The sequence below is a fragment of the Lycium barbarum genome, chromosome 1 (genome assembly GCF_019175385.1).
Source record: "Lycium barbarum isolate Lr01 chromosome 1, ASM1917538v2, whole genome shotgun sequence".
NCBI classification, from domain to species: domain Eukaryota; kingdom Viridiplantae; phylum Streptophyta; class Magnoliopsida; order Solanales; family Solanaceae; genus Lycium; species Lycium barbarum.
In genome coordinates this window covers 157,916,066-157,930,642 of record NC_083337.1, presented here as the reverse complement: position 1 = coordinate 157,930,642, position 14,577 = coordinate 157,916,066, and positions in this window count along the sequence as shown.

The window sequence follows — 14,577 nt, the reverse complement described above, 5'->3', positions numbered from 1 at the left end:
GCTATCTTTTATGTATTGTTGTTCCGTGCTTGGCTTTGTTGTTGTAGCCATTTGGAGAACATTGTTGTAACTCTTGTTGATTATAGTGGAGCTTTTGTGGGCCGGAGATCCTGTAGATGTTTCCTCTTCATCTTGAAGGGGTTTTACTACGTAAATTTGGTGTCTCTTCCATTCGAGCTATTTTTGCTTGCTTTGCTATTTTATTGTTGGTATAGCTACTGCCAGATTTCCATTTGTGCTAGTGTATATTGTCTTCTCTTGGTTCAAATAGTGTGGGAAGTTTTGACTTGGATATTTCTTCCGCCGTTACCTCTGTATACGGTAAATGTCGGATATGAGTCAAACCGGTGGAGCGGGAGACCGGATGGAGAAGGGAACAAGAACATACACGAAGAATTTCATTCCGAACCGAAGGAACGCTTGTCCGGAGCTGATAGAGCTTACCATTTGGTCCGGTTCATTTATCACCGAGTTGACCGAGGTCGTTACCCCGAGTATCCGTGCCGTTGGTCCAGTACGGCCGTTGCACACATGCCACATGTCAGTAGCGTCCTGCCATGGTCAACCACCAACCATACGTGTGTCAGACCGTACGGCCAATCTAATCCCACCAAATCCGTTCAAAGTTGTCATTATTATTTTAACAATTTGTATGGTATGAGGCCCATGGAGGCAACACTATAAATAGGACTCATCCCCCTCCTTTGAGGGGGTTGGCTCATTCATTTTCAAGAACACTTGTAACATTAAAGCATATATACAATCCATCTCTCTCTCAGATCTGATTCGGTCCATAGTGACCATTTGCATCTTTATTGTATTTCCTCAAGTAAATATTGCATGTCATCCAATTAGCATCAATACTCTTCATCAATTGCGTTCCTACATAACGTCCATATACTCTACCCCCTACGGTATTTATTGAAATTCAAACACATATCCTATACCCATCTATAAATTCAATTGATTTCCCGAATCCGGGGTAAACAGTTTGGCGCCCACCGTAGGGCTAGGATAATAGTGGTCTTTGGTCTTGATTTCTATCATATTTATCAAAATCAAAAACATCTCCTGCCCGTCTCTGCGAAAACGGACTAAATGGCCGACATCGAACAATCCGGCCATGTCAACAACACCAAGATTGTGGCGAAAAATGAAGGCAGCGGACTACGGGGATTGCTAAATCCTGCTGACCCGAACCTCGTCGATTCGAGGGAAGGACTTAACCGGCAAAATACAGTGGACCAGGAGTGTTATACCCTATTTTAACCGAGGTCAAAATAGTTTACAACATCCCGGTAATTCCGGGGTTAATTAAAGTAAGGAGTCGCCATCTAATTATTTTACGGTGAATTAGGGCACCCAAAGTTAATTAAAGTTATTTTTAAAGTTAACTCCATTTTAAGTCCACGAAACCAAATGATTCTAGGTAAGGGTTCAACTAACTTAGAGGGAAGGTATTAGGCATCCTCAAAATTCCATTAATATTGGTTAACCGACCGGACTAACATTTAATTAGGCTAAGAATGCAAATATAATTTTTTACATATTTAAGAAAATATCTTGTGGGTGTTGCTAAGGTTATAGTAAAAACAATTAAAAAGAAATAAAAAAAAATAAAAAAATATGAACATGCTGTTTTAAATAAGATTTGTGAAAAGGATAATAGTTTGTATAAAAAGACTTTAGTTATAAATAAACCAAGGGAAGTATGGATCTGTACAACATTTTATAAATGTTTGGAGAAAGTACGTTATGCCGACTAACAAATTTAAAAGCGTTATTGTAAGATTAATATCGGTAAAGTTTAAAGTTTTTATAGAAAGACTATTAGTTCAATATAGATTATGTAAAGATTGTTTTAACAAATACATGTTTCAAGTGTTAAAAAAAAGCTAAAGTGAAGAAGTTATCCACAGAACTAGTTTGCCTTTTTATTTCTCAAATAAGTTAACGTTAGTGTAAAATATGTAACGTTTTAAATTTTTAAGATAGTAAGAGTGAATCTTGACTCTTTTGACTCAAAATATGTAGTCATGCTATTTTGAAAATCAATTATTCTAATAAGATATTGTAGATACTATAAATGGTTCAACATAAAAAGGAGGAACGAAACCTATGGACTAATTGTTAGTTTCTCTTTTAAATTAACTACCTATCGTACTAAAACTAACCCATTAATTCTACTAAGGTTCATTTTAGCTAAGAAAACAAGCAAGTAAAGTATTAGTTGTACAATATAAGTTAAATGCACGAAATAGGGAGCAAATGTAATTAAATGGGCTTAGCCCATTTTCTAAACTGCTGTTGTTGGGCTTCGGCCCAATAAACCTTTTTGTTGTATATTGCCGCAGATGGGCTGATAGAAATGACTCGAGGAGATTTCGTTGGGCTTTTAGCCCAACACCGAATGCGGAAGAAGACGAGTCCCTTGGACTCGTATGCGATGGTCATGCATAAAACGAAAGAAAAAGAATTAGTATGTAATCAACAAGACTAAATGTATATAATGTAAGAACAGACCAGTGGACTGGGCGTAAACTATATATATTCAAACAGATTCATTATCTAAACAAATTATTGGATGTATCAGGACGCCATGGAAGATACAAGGTAGCAGCGGATATATCTAAACAGGGCAGCAACCGAAGAATAATGAAATTATATATTTTCAAGACAGCACAGATATGGAAAAATTCAAACCGTGACATGACCTTAAATGCATTAAACAAAAAGCAAATAAAAGATATAGATTCCAGTTTTAAGAACTAAGTAATTAATTATTACTATTAGACTGGCTGATTAAATTAGCAGAGGGAAAAAAAGAACTTGACTGTAATAACCAGATAGGGAGAAACCAAACAGGAACAGCAGCCAGTTAAAGGGTGAAGCATGCCGAGGTTCTAAGAAATTGGTTAAAGCTTAATCAGGGTACACCAACTCTGGGAAAACTCATGCTCATAAATCCTAAAAAAAGTCCAATTGCTAAAGCAAGAACTGACACACTCCACTCAAAGAGAGAATAAGAATTCATGCTTTCCTCATTTAACAAAATGTACAGGGAACAAATTTTGAGCTAAATGAACAAAGGCTCACATACCCAAAAGGAGCAGAACAAAGGGACCGAGAAGATTTTCTACAGGTCTCAACATATTCTCCAACCTAAGACCTCACATTAATCAACTTTAAACTAACAAGGGGTTGACTCTAACAGATGCAAAGGAAATGAAACTCTTAATGATTCATATTTCAATCAGCACCTTGAATCCAAAAAGAAAGAAGAACACAACTTCAATAAGAGAAGGTACCATATACATATGCATTTACACATGAATGTGAGAGTGTTACTAATCAAATCCCAGAATTCAAAAACCCAGAGAAAAAAAAACACTAAGAGGAAGAAAGAAGATTACTAAACTAATGGCCCAAGTTACTTATCATGACAACAACTAAACCCAAACAAACTAGACTTTAATGGACAGCAATAGAACCAGGAAATAAAATGCACATAATAGAACCAAGAATTAAAATACACTGAAATAAAAACTAGGAAGTAAAATATTGGAAGAACAAGAAGATTACTCAGCTATTAAAATGAACACGATTCCTATCCCAAGCTGAGGTCAAGCTTGCGGAACCTTATCTTAAACTCTAAAGAGGTACAACCAAAGCTTTTGATGTAAGAGGGATGTTCTTTTTAATTCAGATAACGCACTGCTAAAGAATATCGAAATGGGTCAGCAACTTGGTCTTTTAATAAAACCCAACTGGAAATGTAACTTCCTCGTGAATGCTAACAAAGCAGATTCAGGAAACGCAAAAAAAAAAATACTAGCAAACAGATTCAGCAAAAGACCATAAGCATGACTCGTCACATCCGAACATGTTTTCACGAACAATACGTCTATTCTAAAATATGCGAAGAGAAAGCGTTAATCTATATTTCGATGTGGACAACAACAAATCACGTTCGTAAGAGCAGTTGGACTAAAAAAATCTTGTGCTTTTCTATATTAATGAATCAGAGGTCTGAAGCCATATTTTCAAGTAAACACTAAGTATACTAAATAGGCACCAACCATAAGCAAAAGATAACGAACTTCCTGTTCTACGACAGCGGGCATACAACATTAACAGAGAACCACCTCGAAACTAAAAACATTTACACATACAAACAAGGAATCACAGATACAAGTCAAAATCAGATCGAAACTAAAAAGAGAAGAAGAAAAAGATTGCACTGACCTTTTGTTGGTGCAGTGAAATGGGTGTCGATGGCCTCGAATCTACTCGAACATGACGAACAGAGGGTGCTCCTATTGAACCCAAAATTCGATCGTATGAGAATATAGTGATTTAGAGTAATATACAGCTACTGCTTTTGAGACCCGAAAAAGAACTCAATTTCAACAAATCCAAGATTTTGAGTAATAGTTGGAAATATCGAAATGTTGAATGTGTTAAAGTCGGTTGTTCAAAAAACCTTTTTTCTTTCACTGAAGACTTAGAGTGATGTTTCAGAGAAATCAGACCCCTTTCAAAAATGAACTTAGAGATGTATTTATAGGATGATTTGTAGGTTTTTGGGGGTTCGAAATTGGGCGGGACTTTTCATCTAGGGTTTCAAAAACGTGTCCAATGGATCCGTTGAAATCAAACAGGCCTTCACGTGATTGAGATTCGGTATTTTCGAAAATGGTTCGACCTTTCTTGATTTTTGAAGATCGACGCGTCTTGTAGCAAAAGAGGACAAATCTTTTCTCGGACAGAGCTCAGATGAAGCAGACGTATAGCCAACTTTGTTCACGAAAATGGGTAGACAGAGGCTGTTCGCGGCGAAAGTGCACTGTGGTTTTGCTAAAATGGATGAGGGAGAGAGATGAGAGATGAAGGGGAACGATGTGCGGCTCTCTTATTTTCTTTTGTTTAGGGTTTGTTTAGGTTTGATGAATAAGATGAAATGGGCTGGATCGGGTGAGTTTGGTTGGGCTGGACCGGGTAGGGGAATAATGTGGGCTAGTCGTTTGGGCTGTTGAATTTAGTATATGGGCTGGTCTGTTGGTCCGAAAATGTGGGCTGGTGGAGTTAATGAATTTAAAGTATGGGCTTCTAAATTAGATCAAATATATTATGTAGTAATAACAATAATAATAATAATAATGATAATAAATTCCATAATTAGCGTTAATATATAAAATATGAGCAAAATAATAATAGAGTAAAAATATTACCTAAGTTATACATAATAAGTAAGTAGCGATGTACGACGTATTGATACTTAACTATATTAATATAGTAGTAGAAATTATAATAAAGTAAGGGTAAAAATAAGATATTGATTTATTAATTGGAATAAAGGAGGGGCAAAATTGGGTGTCAACAAGGAGAATGCCGCTCTACCGGCCACTGATCCGCTAAATACTCGCAATTCCGTTACGTTGTCCCGGACCCAGGGCCGGAGAGAACCGGACGCACCAAATGACAACGTTAACTTACGTTTAATTTTCGAAATGTTATAGGAACAAAGAGAGGCAATCGCCGAGCGGGGAATCGAAATTGCCCGGTTGCAGAGCGGAAAAGGTGAAGCAGAGCCGGAAAGGGCAAAGGGTACTGCCGAAACCGGAAGAAACGAGGCACGAATGGTTGAGAGCGACGGCTCCGGCGCCGGTTCCTCTACTGAGGTTCTAAAGATGCTCGAAACTTTGGCGAAATGGGTAGACTCAATCGAAAAGAGGGTCGAGACATACAATTCTAGGGTGGATCAGATCCCGGGGGCTCCGCCTTTACTGAAGGGGCTGAATTCAAAAAGGTACATCCAAAGACCTTTTCCTCCGAGCGCGGCCCCGGAACTGATCCCAAAGAGGTTCAAAATGCCCGATATACAGAAATATGACGACACAACGGACCCGCACGAGCACGTAACCTCATACACCTGTGCCATAAAAGGCAATGACATGGAGGAAGATGAGATTGAGTCAGTGTAGTTGAAAAAATTAAGGGAGACTCTATCAAAGGGAGCGTTGACGTGGTATGACCACCTACCCGAGCATTCGATCATTTCTTTCGAAATGCTCGCTGATGCCTTCGTAAAGGCTCACGCCGGTGCCAAAGGGACGATGAGTTACTGCGTGAGTTTGTCAACCGGTTCCAGAGGGAACGGATGGAACTCCCTCCGGTTCCAGAAGAATGGGCCGCACAAGCTTTCACAAAGGGGCTCAACGTACTAAGTTCAACTGCTTCGTTCAAATTAAAAGAAAATTTGCTGGAATACGAGGCTGTGACATGGGCCGATGTCCATAATCGGTATGAATCGAAGATTCGGGTGGAGGATGATCAGTTCGAGCTCCCCCCGGTCCAGGAAAAAATGGATAGAAGTTTTGAAAAACCAAGAAAGGGTTACGAAACAAAGGCCGAATCTTCGAGGGAAAGGTTTCGGCCATATTCCCATTCGGAGAGACAAAATTTCAGGTCGGAAAAGTCAAGGGAGAGCCCGAGCCGTTTCTCAGGTCGGGGTAGCAAGCGGGTCGAGCGCCCGTCAAACAGCCGGGGGCTCTCGTTCAGGAGCGATGCCGGAAGTTCTGCCGGTAATAAGGGTCCACCAAAGATTTCGGAGTACAACTTCAACGTTAGTACTTCCGGCCTCGTCTCGGCCATCGGCCGTGTCCCGGTTGTAAGATGGCCGAAACCGCTGAGGTCAGATCCGGGCCAACGGGATCCGAGCATGGTGTGTGAATATCACGGAACCCATGGCCATAGAACCGAGGATTGTAGCTAGTTGAGAGAAGAGGTAGCCCGGTTATTGAAAAACGGTCATCTCCGAGATCTGCTGAGCGAGCGAGCTAAAAACCATTACAAGGAAAGAGAAGCTCATTGAAGGGCCGAGCCGGTCGAACCCCAGCATACAATCAACATGATAGTTGGGGGTATTGACGCCCCTCGGGGGACGGTAATGAAACGGACAAAGGTTTCTATTGTTCGTGAAAAGCGCATCCGAGATCACTCAACCGGGGGCTCTATCTTCTTCGATGACGAAGACGCAGAGGGCATCATTCAACCGCACAATGATACATTGGTAATTTCTGTACTTATCTTTAAAACTAAGGTTAAACGTATTTTGGTTGACCCAGGTAGCTCGGCCAACATCATCCGATGGAGAGTGGCCGAACAGCTGGGACTGCTCGATCGGATCGTACCGGTGGCCCGAGTACTCAGCGGGTTCAATATGGCAAGCGAAACCACGAAGGGGGAGATCTCATTGCCCGTGAACGTGAATGACACCATTCAACAGACGGTGTTCTATGTGATCGAAGGGGACATGAAATATAATGCACTATTGGGCAGACCCTGGATACATAGCATGAGGGCAGGACCCTCAACACTGCATCAGTTGCTGAAATTCCCCACCCCGGAGGGAGTGAAAACCATCCGAGGTGAGAAGCCCGCAGCAAGGGAAATGTTCGCAGTAGAGGAAGCGGCGCCTCGGCCCAAGGAGCCGGCTCAGGAAGAAAAGGATGTAACCGGAGGGGGGGTCCCCCAATAGCAATCAAAGTATACCGGGTCGGATCCAGTGCATGAAGAGGATGATTTCGAGGTACCCAGATCATTTGTCATGTCAGATGACTCGGATGCAACCAAGTCAACCGTAGAGGAGCTGGAGCAGATCATCCTGTTCGAATACCTCCCGGACAGAAAGGTATGCCTGGGCACGGGGCTTACCCCGGAGCTCAGGCGCAAATTAATTGAGTTTCTTCGAGCTAACGCCGATTGCTTTGCATGGTCGCATATAGATATGACAGGTATATCTCTAGAAATAGCAACTCACAAGCTCAGCTTGGACGGGAAGTTTTCCCCGGTGAAGCAAAAACGAAGGCCCATGGCGGAGCCAAAACACGCATTCATGAAAGACGAGGTAACAAAGCTTTTAAAATAGGTTCCATCCGGAAGGTGAAATACCCGGATTGGCTTGCTAACGTGGTGGTAGTACCCAAAAAAGGTAATAAATTTCGAATGTGTGTCGATTATAAGGATTTAAACAAGGCATGCCCGAAGGACTCATTTCCATTGCCTCACATCGATAGAATGATCGATGCGACGGCCGGACATGAGATGTTAAGTTTTCTCGATGCTTACTCCGGGTATAACCAAATTCGGATGCACCCGGAGGATCAAGAGAAAACGTCCTTCATCACCCGATATGGGACTTACTGTTATAACGTCATGCCTTTCGGACTAAAAAATGCCGGTGCAACTTACCAACGCCTAGTTAATGGAATGTTCGAAGAACAAATAAGGAAAACTATGGAAGTTTATGTTGACGATATGGTTGTTAAGTCCCTGGAAACAAAGGACCAGTTAAGACATTTGCAGGAAACCTTTGATGTGCTCCGCAAATACAACATGAAGCTCAACCCGGAAAAGTGTGCCTTCGGAGTAAGGTCCGGTAAATTTCTGGGTTTCATGGTCTCAAACCGGGGAATTGAAATCAATCCGGACAAGATCAAGGCCATCAAGGATATCGAGGTTGTGAACAACATAAAAGGGGTACAGAGGCTCACCGGAAGAATAACAGCGCTGAGTCGCTTAATTTCGAGGTCCTCGGACAAGAGCCACCATTTCTTCTCTTTGCTTAGGAAGAAGAACGATTTCGTTTGGACACCGGAGTGCCAAGAAGCTCTACGAGAATTGAAGAGGTACTTGTCTAGCCCCCCGTTGCTGCACACACCAAAGCCGACGAGCCACTTTTCCTCTACCTAGCTGTCTCCAAAGTGGCGATAAGTGGCGTTTTGGTCCGAGAAGAATCAGGTACGCAATTTCCTATCTATTATGTAAGTAGAACTTTGGGGGATGCGGAGACCCGTTTTCCCCATTTGGAAAAATTAGCACTAGCACTGGTAAGCGCTTCCAGAAAGCTCAAGCCTTATTTTCAATGCCACCCCATATGCGTAGTAACCACTTACCCTCTGAAAAATATCATGCATAAACTGGAGTTGTCAGGTAGGTTAACAAAGTGGGCTGTGGAAATTAGCGGTTACGATATCGAGTATAGACCTCGAACGACCATCAAATCTCAAGTCTTGGCCGATTTTGTGACGGATTTTGCCCCGGCTATGGTCCCCCAGGTCGAAAGAGAACTTCTGCCGACCTCGAGAAAGGCCACGGGCATTTGGTCTCTACACACGGATGGGGCCTCGAACCTTAAAGGTTCCGGACTAAGGATTGTCCTTAGGACCCCAGCCGGGGATGTCATTCGACAGTCCAATAGAAATGCTAAATTGACTAACAATGAAGCCGAGTATGAGGCTATGATTGCAGGTTTGGAATTGGCTCGAAGTATGGGAGCCAAAATGATCGAGGCAAAGTGCGATTCGCTTTTGGTCGCAAACCAAGTGAACGGAGTATTCGAAGTCAAGGATGAGCGGATGCAAAGGTACCTCGAGAAAACCCAAGTGGTGCTTCATCGATTTGAAGAATGGACCATGCAGCATATACTGAGGGAACAGAACAACGAGGTCGATGCATTAGCAAATTTGGGATCCTCGGTCGAAGGGGAGGAAATCAACCCCGGGGCAACGGTACACCTATCGAACACGGCCATAGAAAACGGACATGCCGAAATATACACAATGGGCTTAACTTGGGATTAGCGCAATAAGTACATTGACTACTTGCGTGATGGTAAGCTCCCAAATGACCCGAAGGAATCACGGTCACTACGGACCAAGGCTTCCCGTTTTTGCTTAGTGGACGGCCAATTTTATCGACGCTCTTTCTTCGGTCCCCTGGCTAAGTGTTTGGGCCCCGGTGAAACGGAATACGTGATGAGAGAGGTACACGAAGGAACCTGTGGCAACCACTCCGGTGCAGAAGCTCTGGTCCGAAAGATTATCAGGGCCGGTTATTACTGGAACCGGATGGACGAAGACTCGAAAAGTTTTGTCCGAAATGTGACGGGTGTCAGAAGCATGCTCCGATGATTCACCAGCTCGGGGAGTTGATGCATTCGGTAGCCTCACCTTGGCCTTTCATGAAGTGGGGAATGGACATTGTGGGTCCGTTACCCTGGGCACCAGGTAAGGCTCGTTTCTTTTTGTTTATGACTGACTATTTTTCTAAGTGGGTTGAAGCGCAGGCCTTTGAAGAAATCAGAGAGAAGGAAGTCATCGACTTCATATGCGATCACATCATCTGTCGTTTTGGCATCCCCGCTGAGATAACTTGTGATAATGGTCCTCAGTTCGTGGGTGGAAAGGTCAATAATTTTCTCGAGGGATTGAAGATCAAGAAAATCGTGTTAACCCCGTATCATCCGTGTGCAAACGGACAGGCAGAATCCACGAACAAGACGATAATTCAAAATCTGAGGAAAAGACTTGAAGCATCAAAGCACCATTGGAGAGAAATACTGCCGGAGGTGCTGTGGGCTTACAGAACCACATCCAAATCGAGCACGGGGGAAATCCCTTTCTCATTGGTTTACGGGGCCGAAGCCCTTATCCCCGTGGAGGTTGGCGAACCGACCCTTCGGTTCAGCTATACCACCGAGGAATCAAACGAGGAGGCCATGGCCGTGAAGATCGACCTCACAGATGAACTACGCGAAAACGCATTGGTCCGTATAGCGGCCCAAAAACAGAGAGTCGAAAGATACTACAATCGAAGAGCCAACTTTTGACATTTCCAAGTCGGGGACTTGGTGCTTCGAAAAGTTACCTTACACAGCAAGAACCCCAATGAGGGAAAGTTGGGTCCGAACTGGGAAGGCGCGTATAAGGTAACCGGTATAACGGGCGAAGGATCGTACCAGTTGGAGTCCATGGATGGGCAACGTCTACGTAATAACTGGAATGTGGCTCATCTGAAGAGATACTACTGCTAAGGTATGGCCTCCCCGTATTCTCGTATTAACCTTTCTCTTTTGCAGGGAGTCAAGAACGGGATAAAATAAGAATTTAGGCCTGAAAACACGTGTTGCACTCTTTTCCTTAGAACGGTTTTGTCCCAAAATGGGTTTTCCGACAAGGTTTTTAATGAGGCAACAAGCACAACGTGTTACTCGACAAAGATAAAAGACCAGCGCCCGGAAATCCGAGGTCACATCCTCCAATTGGGGACTTAATAGCACTCACCCGACCTTACAGTTCGGATCAGTGCTAGGGGAATACTATGCCCGCATCAAAGATGACCCCGGTCAGGGAAGACGGAGAAGCTCAACACTTGCTACGGCAAAACTAAGGCCCGGCCATCGGCCATAGCCTTCGATGTAAGGACCAAACGATCATAATGAATCGTGTCCCATTTAGCATTTGCTACGGCAAAACTAAGGCCCGGCCATCGGCCATACAAATCGATGTAAGGACCAAACGATCATAATGAATCGTGTCCCATTTCATATCTGCTACAACAAAGGCAGAAGGAATCAAAATCCTCATATGTACAAACATTTTGCAAACACAAAGTTATCAAAAGTTTGGATAATAAAATCTCGGGTGTCTTCCTGTTAAATAGACTTTACCCCGATGACAACCGTCGTATTTCGACACTGCCTCATTCACATACCCTATACCGAGCATTGTGGTTGAAAATTTCGACTAAGGCAATGAGGTCACAATGATCCGAGCCAAAATTTAATAAACTCCCCCAAACGGGGACTGCTACGACAAAAATTTAGCCAAGGCCGAAATAGTACCAACCCTAAAGGAAATGCCCATCGTAATTCAGAGACGTCTGAACTTATGAAGCATCGGATAAGTCCTACGGGCACGGTAAACTAACGACTATGAGTCGACTTGTCCTAAAACGGACCAACGATCATACTAAAAATAATAGCAGACATTCAAAACTAAGAAACAAGAAAGATGCACTTTTCATTTATACAAAGGATATTTTTTACATCAAAAACAAAAGTCCAACAAAAGCAAAAAATGAAGAGATAAAAGCCAAATGCAGGCCCTAAACTACCCGGAATGGCTGGAGCCGGAATGCTCGGATAGCGTCCGCTCGGAATCATCAGAGTCAGAACCGAGGGCATCCTTAGCCTCCCCCTCGATCCTCTTGGCCTCGGCAATAAGGGCCGGAAGATCAGAAAAGCCATGCTCGGCCTGCTCAGGAGTGATCCTCCGAGATTTCCATTTCTCGTACTGAGCAACAATGATAACTTAAGCCTCAGCGACCTCCACGCTTCTCTGAGCTTCATCCAATTCGGCCTCGGCCTGGGCTAGGTTTGCCTCGAGAGCATCCCGAGCCTCCCCAAGAACATTCTGCAGTTGAATAGCCGATTGAAGCTCGGCCTAGAGGGTGTCATTTGCATCGGCCGATTCCTTGAGTTGGTTCTTCAGGTCATCGCACATCCGAGACCTGTTCTCCGCCTTCTCTCCGAACACCCTAGCACGCTCCTGATGCCGGGCACTCTCAGATTCAAGAAGCCGATTCCTCTCGGCCAAACCAGAAGCATCCGACTTCACCACATCAAGCTCCTCCCGGAGCTGGGAGAGAGCGGTCTCTAGCTCACCCAGCCTCGAGGAAATTTGAACATTATCCCGGTTAAGGCCGATCTTCTCAGCTTCGAGGCTCCGATTATATTCGGTCATGGCGACCAATTCACTCCTCAGTCGGTAGTTCTCGGCCTTTGCTGCGTCAAGCTCGGGCTGAAGATGGGAGAGAGCAACTGTTCGACTCAGCTCCTCCTCCTTCTCCCGAAGAAGATGCGCATACTTCTCCGTTTCTCGACCCTGGGCGTCCAATTGGCCCTTAAGATCGTCCATCTCTTGTTGGGCACGGATGAAGGCCTCGTTGGCGAGCACCACACTCTGCAAAATGAAGTAAGTTCAAAGTTATCGGAAAATGTGAACGAGGCAAGGTTAAACTTACCAGCAAAGTTATACAAAGACGACCAAGAATCTTACCTGGTTGCCCGCATGCATACTCTCGTTGATAAGGCACTTCCAATTGACCCCGGTCATCTTCCGCTTATCCGAGTCCGAGACAAGAGGCCTCAGGTAACTGGCCACACCCACCGGACGGGAAAGAAAGCTGCAGTCCTCGGGGACGGTAACCACAGCCGATCTTGTTCTCCTCGGCTCCACGCTTGGGGCCGGAAAGATGCGCACCAAGCCATCCCTGGTCCCAGATTCGGAGGTCCGGTTGGCAGACCTCGTGGCCCGAGGGATCGTAAGATGTCCGAATCCTGCAGCTTCACCGGTAGCGGGAGGAGTCCCCGAGAACATATCCTCAAAGTCGTCAGGCCTCGGAGTCGAAGAACTTGGAACAGCACCAGTATCTTCAGCAAAGCTTGGGGGCCCCGTGGTAGCAGCAAACTCGTGCTCGGGAGCCGGATGAATATCAGTAGGGACTTCGACTTCCGAGACCGGCTCATCCCTTTGGCCGATTCCAGCAGCGGCCGCCTCCCCGGGCCTTCTTGTCCTTTGGAGGGGAAGCTCTTCGGAGGAGGTTTCACCTGAAATGTCGACGAAGTCAATCGACCTTAAAAGAGCTGGAAAAAAGATTTCTTCCGCACTTGTGTGAGAAGCCGGAACTAAAAGTCCTTCGCCGATCGAAGGAAGAGGTGCAACTACGACAGACTCCTCCGGGATCGGGGCCACGGAAGGTACGGCATCGACCCTCCGAACTAAAATGTCGGGCTCTGTTTCGTCCCGTAAGGGCTGAGTAACGCTTCTCACCCTTTTCTTCTTCGACTGTTGCCCTTTGTCCGAGGGCCTTTTTCTTTTGGCAGCAGTAGCAGCAGCAAGGGCATGAGATGCACCCGCCGTATCAAACTCGGACGCTGACGTTGTGGGTTCAGCTGTCGACTCCGATCTGGGGGCTACCGAGCCCTTAGGCAAACCTGAAAAGCGAAGATGTTAGCGAAGGTCGAAGGAGGAAAACGAACGGTAAAGGATGCAGTAAACACGAGTAGAAGAAGAGGGCTACCGTGATTCTGGGCAACCCATCGACCACGTGACAGGTGGGCCCAGGTCCGGTTGTCATGAGGACACTGGCGGAGGAGTGCTGTGACCCATTCGCTCAGATTGCGAATGACCGGAGGGACGTAACCATTGGCTGATAAAAGTAAGGAAGAAACAATGAGAAAGCAAAATCAAAATTTGACAAAGCATGCCAAAGCAATTACACGGGGTTTCAGACTTACGCTTGTTATTCCACTTCTCCGGGAAAGACATATAATCGGCTGGAATGATGTCTTCGGTCTTCGCCCGGACATATCGCTCCAACCAACCCCGGTCTCTGTCTTCATCCATTTTCGAGAAAAATGGATTTCGGCTATGCTTGGCAAGTTTTATTACACCACCCCGGAAAATCCTCGGGGAGTATAAACGTATCAGGTGGGCCAGCGTAACCTTCTACTCGGCATTGTTGGCCAACTGCCGAAGACATGCTACGACCCTCCAAACGATTCGACCGATCTGTGCTAGGGTCACGCCGTAGGTCCGGCACATGTCCAGGATGACCGGATCAACCGGGGGGTCGAGTTTGAGAGTGAAAGGATAAGTGTACACATACAGAAACCCTCCCCGGTGGTGAGCAACAGATTCGTCTGGATCGGGGGAAAAAACCCTAACCGGA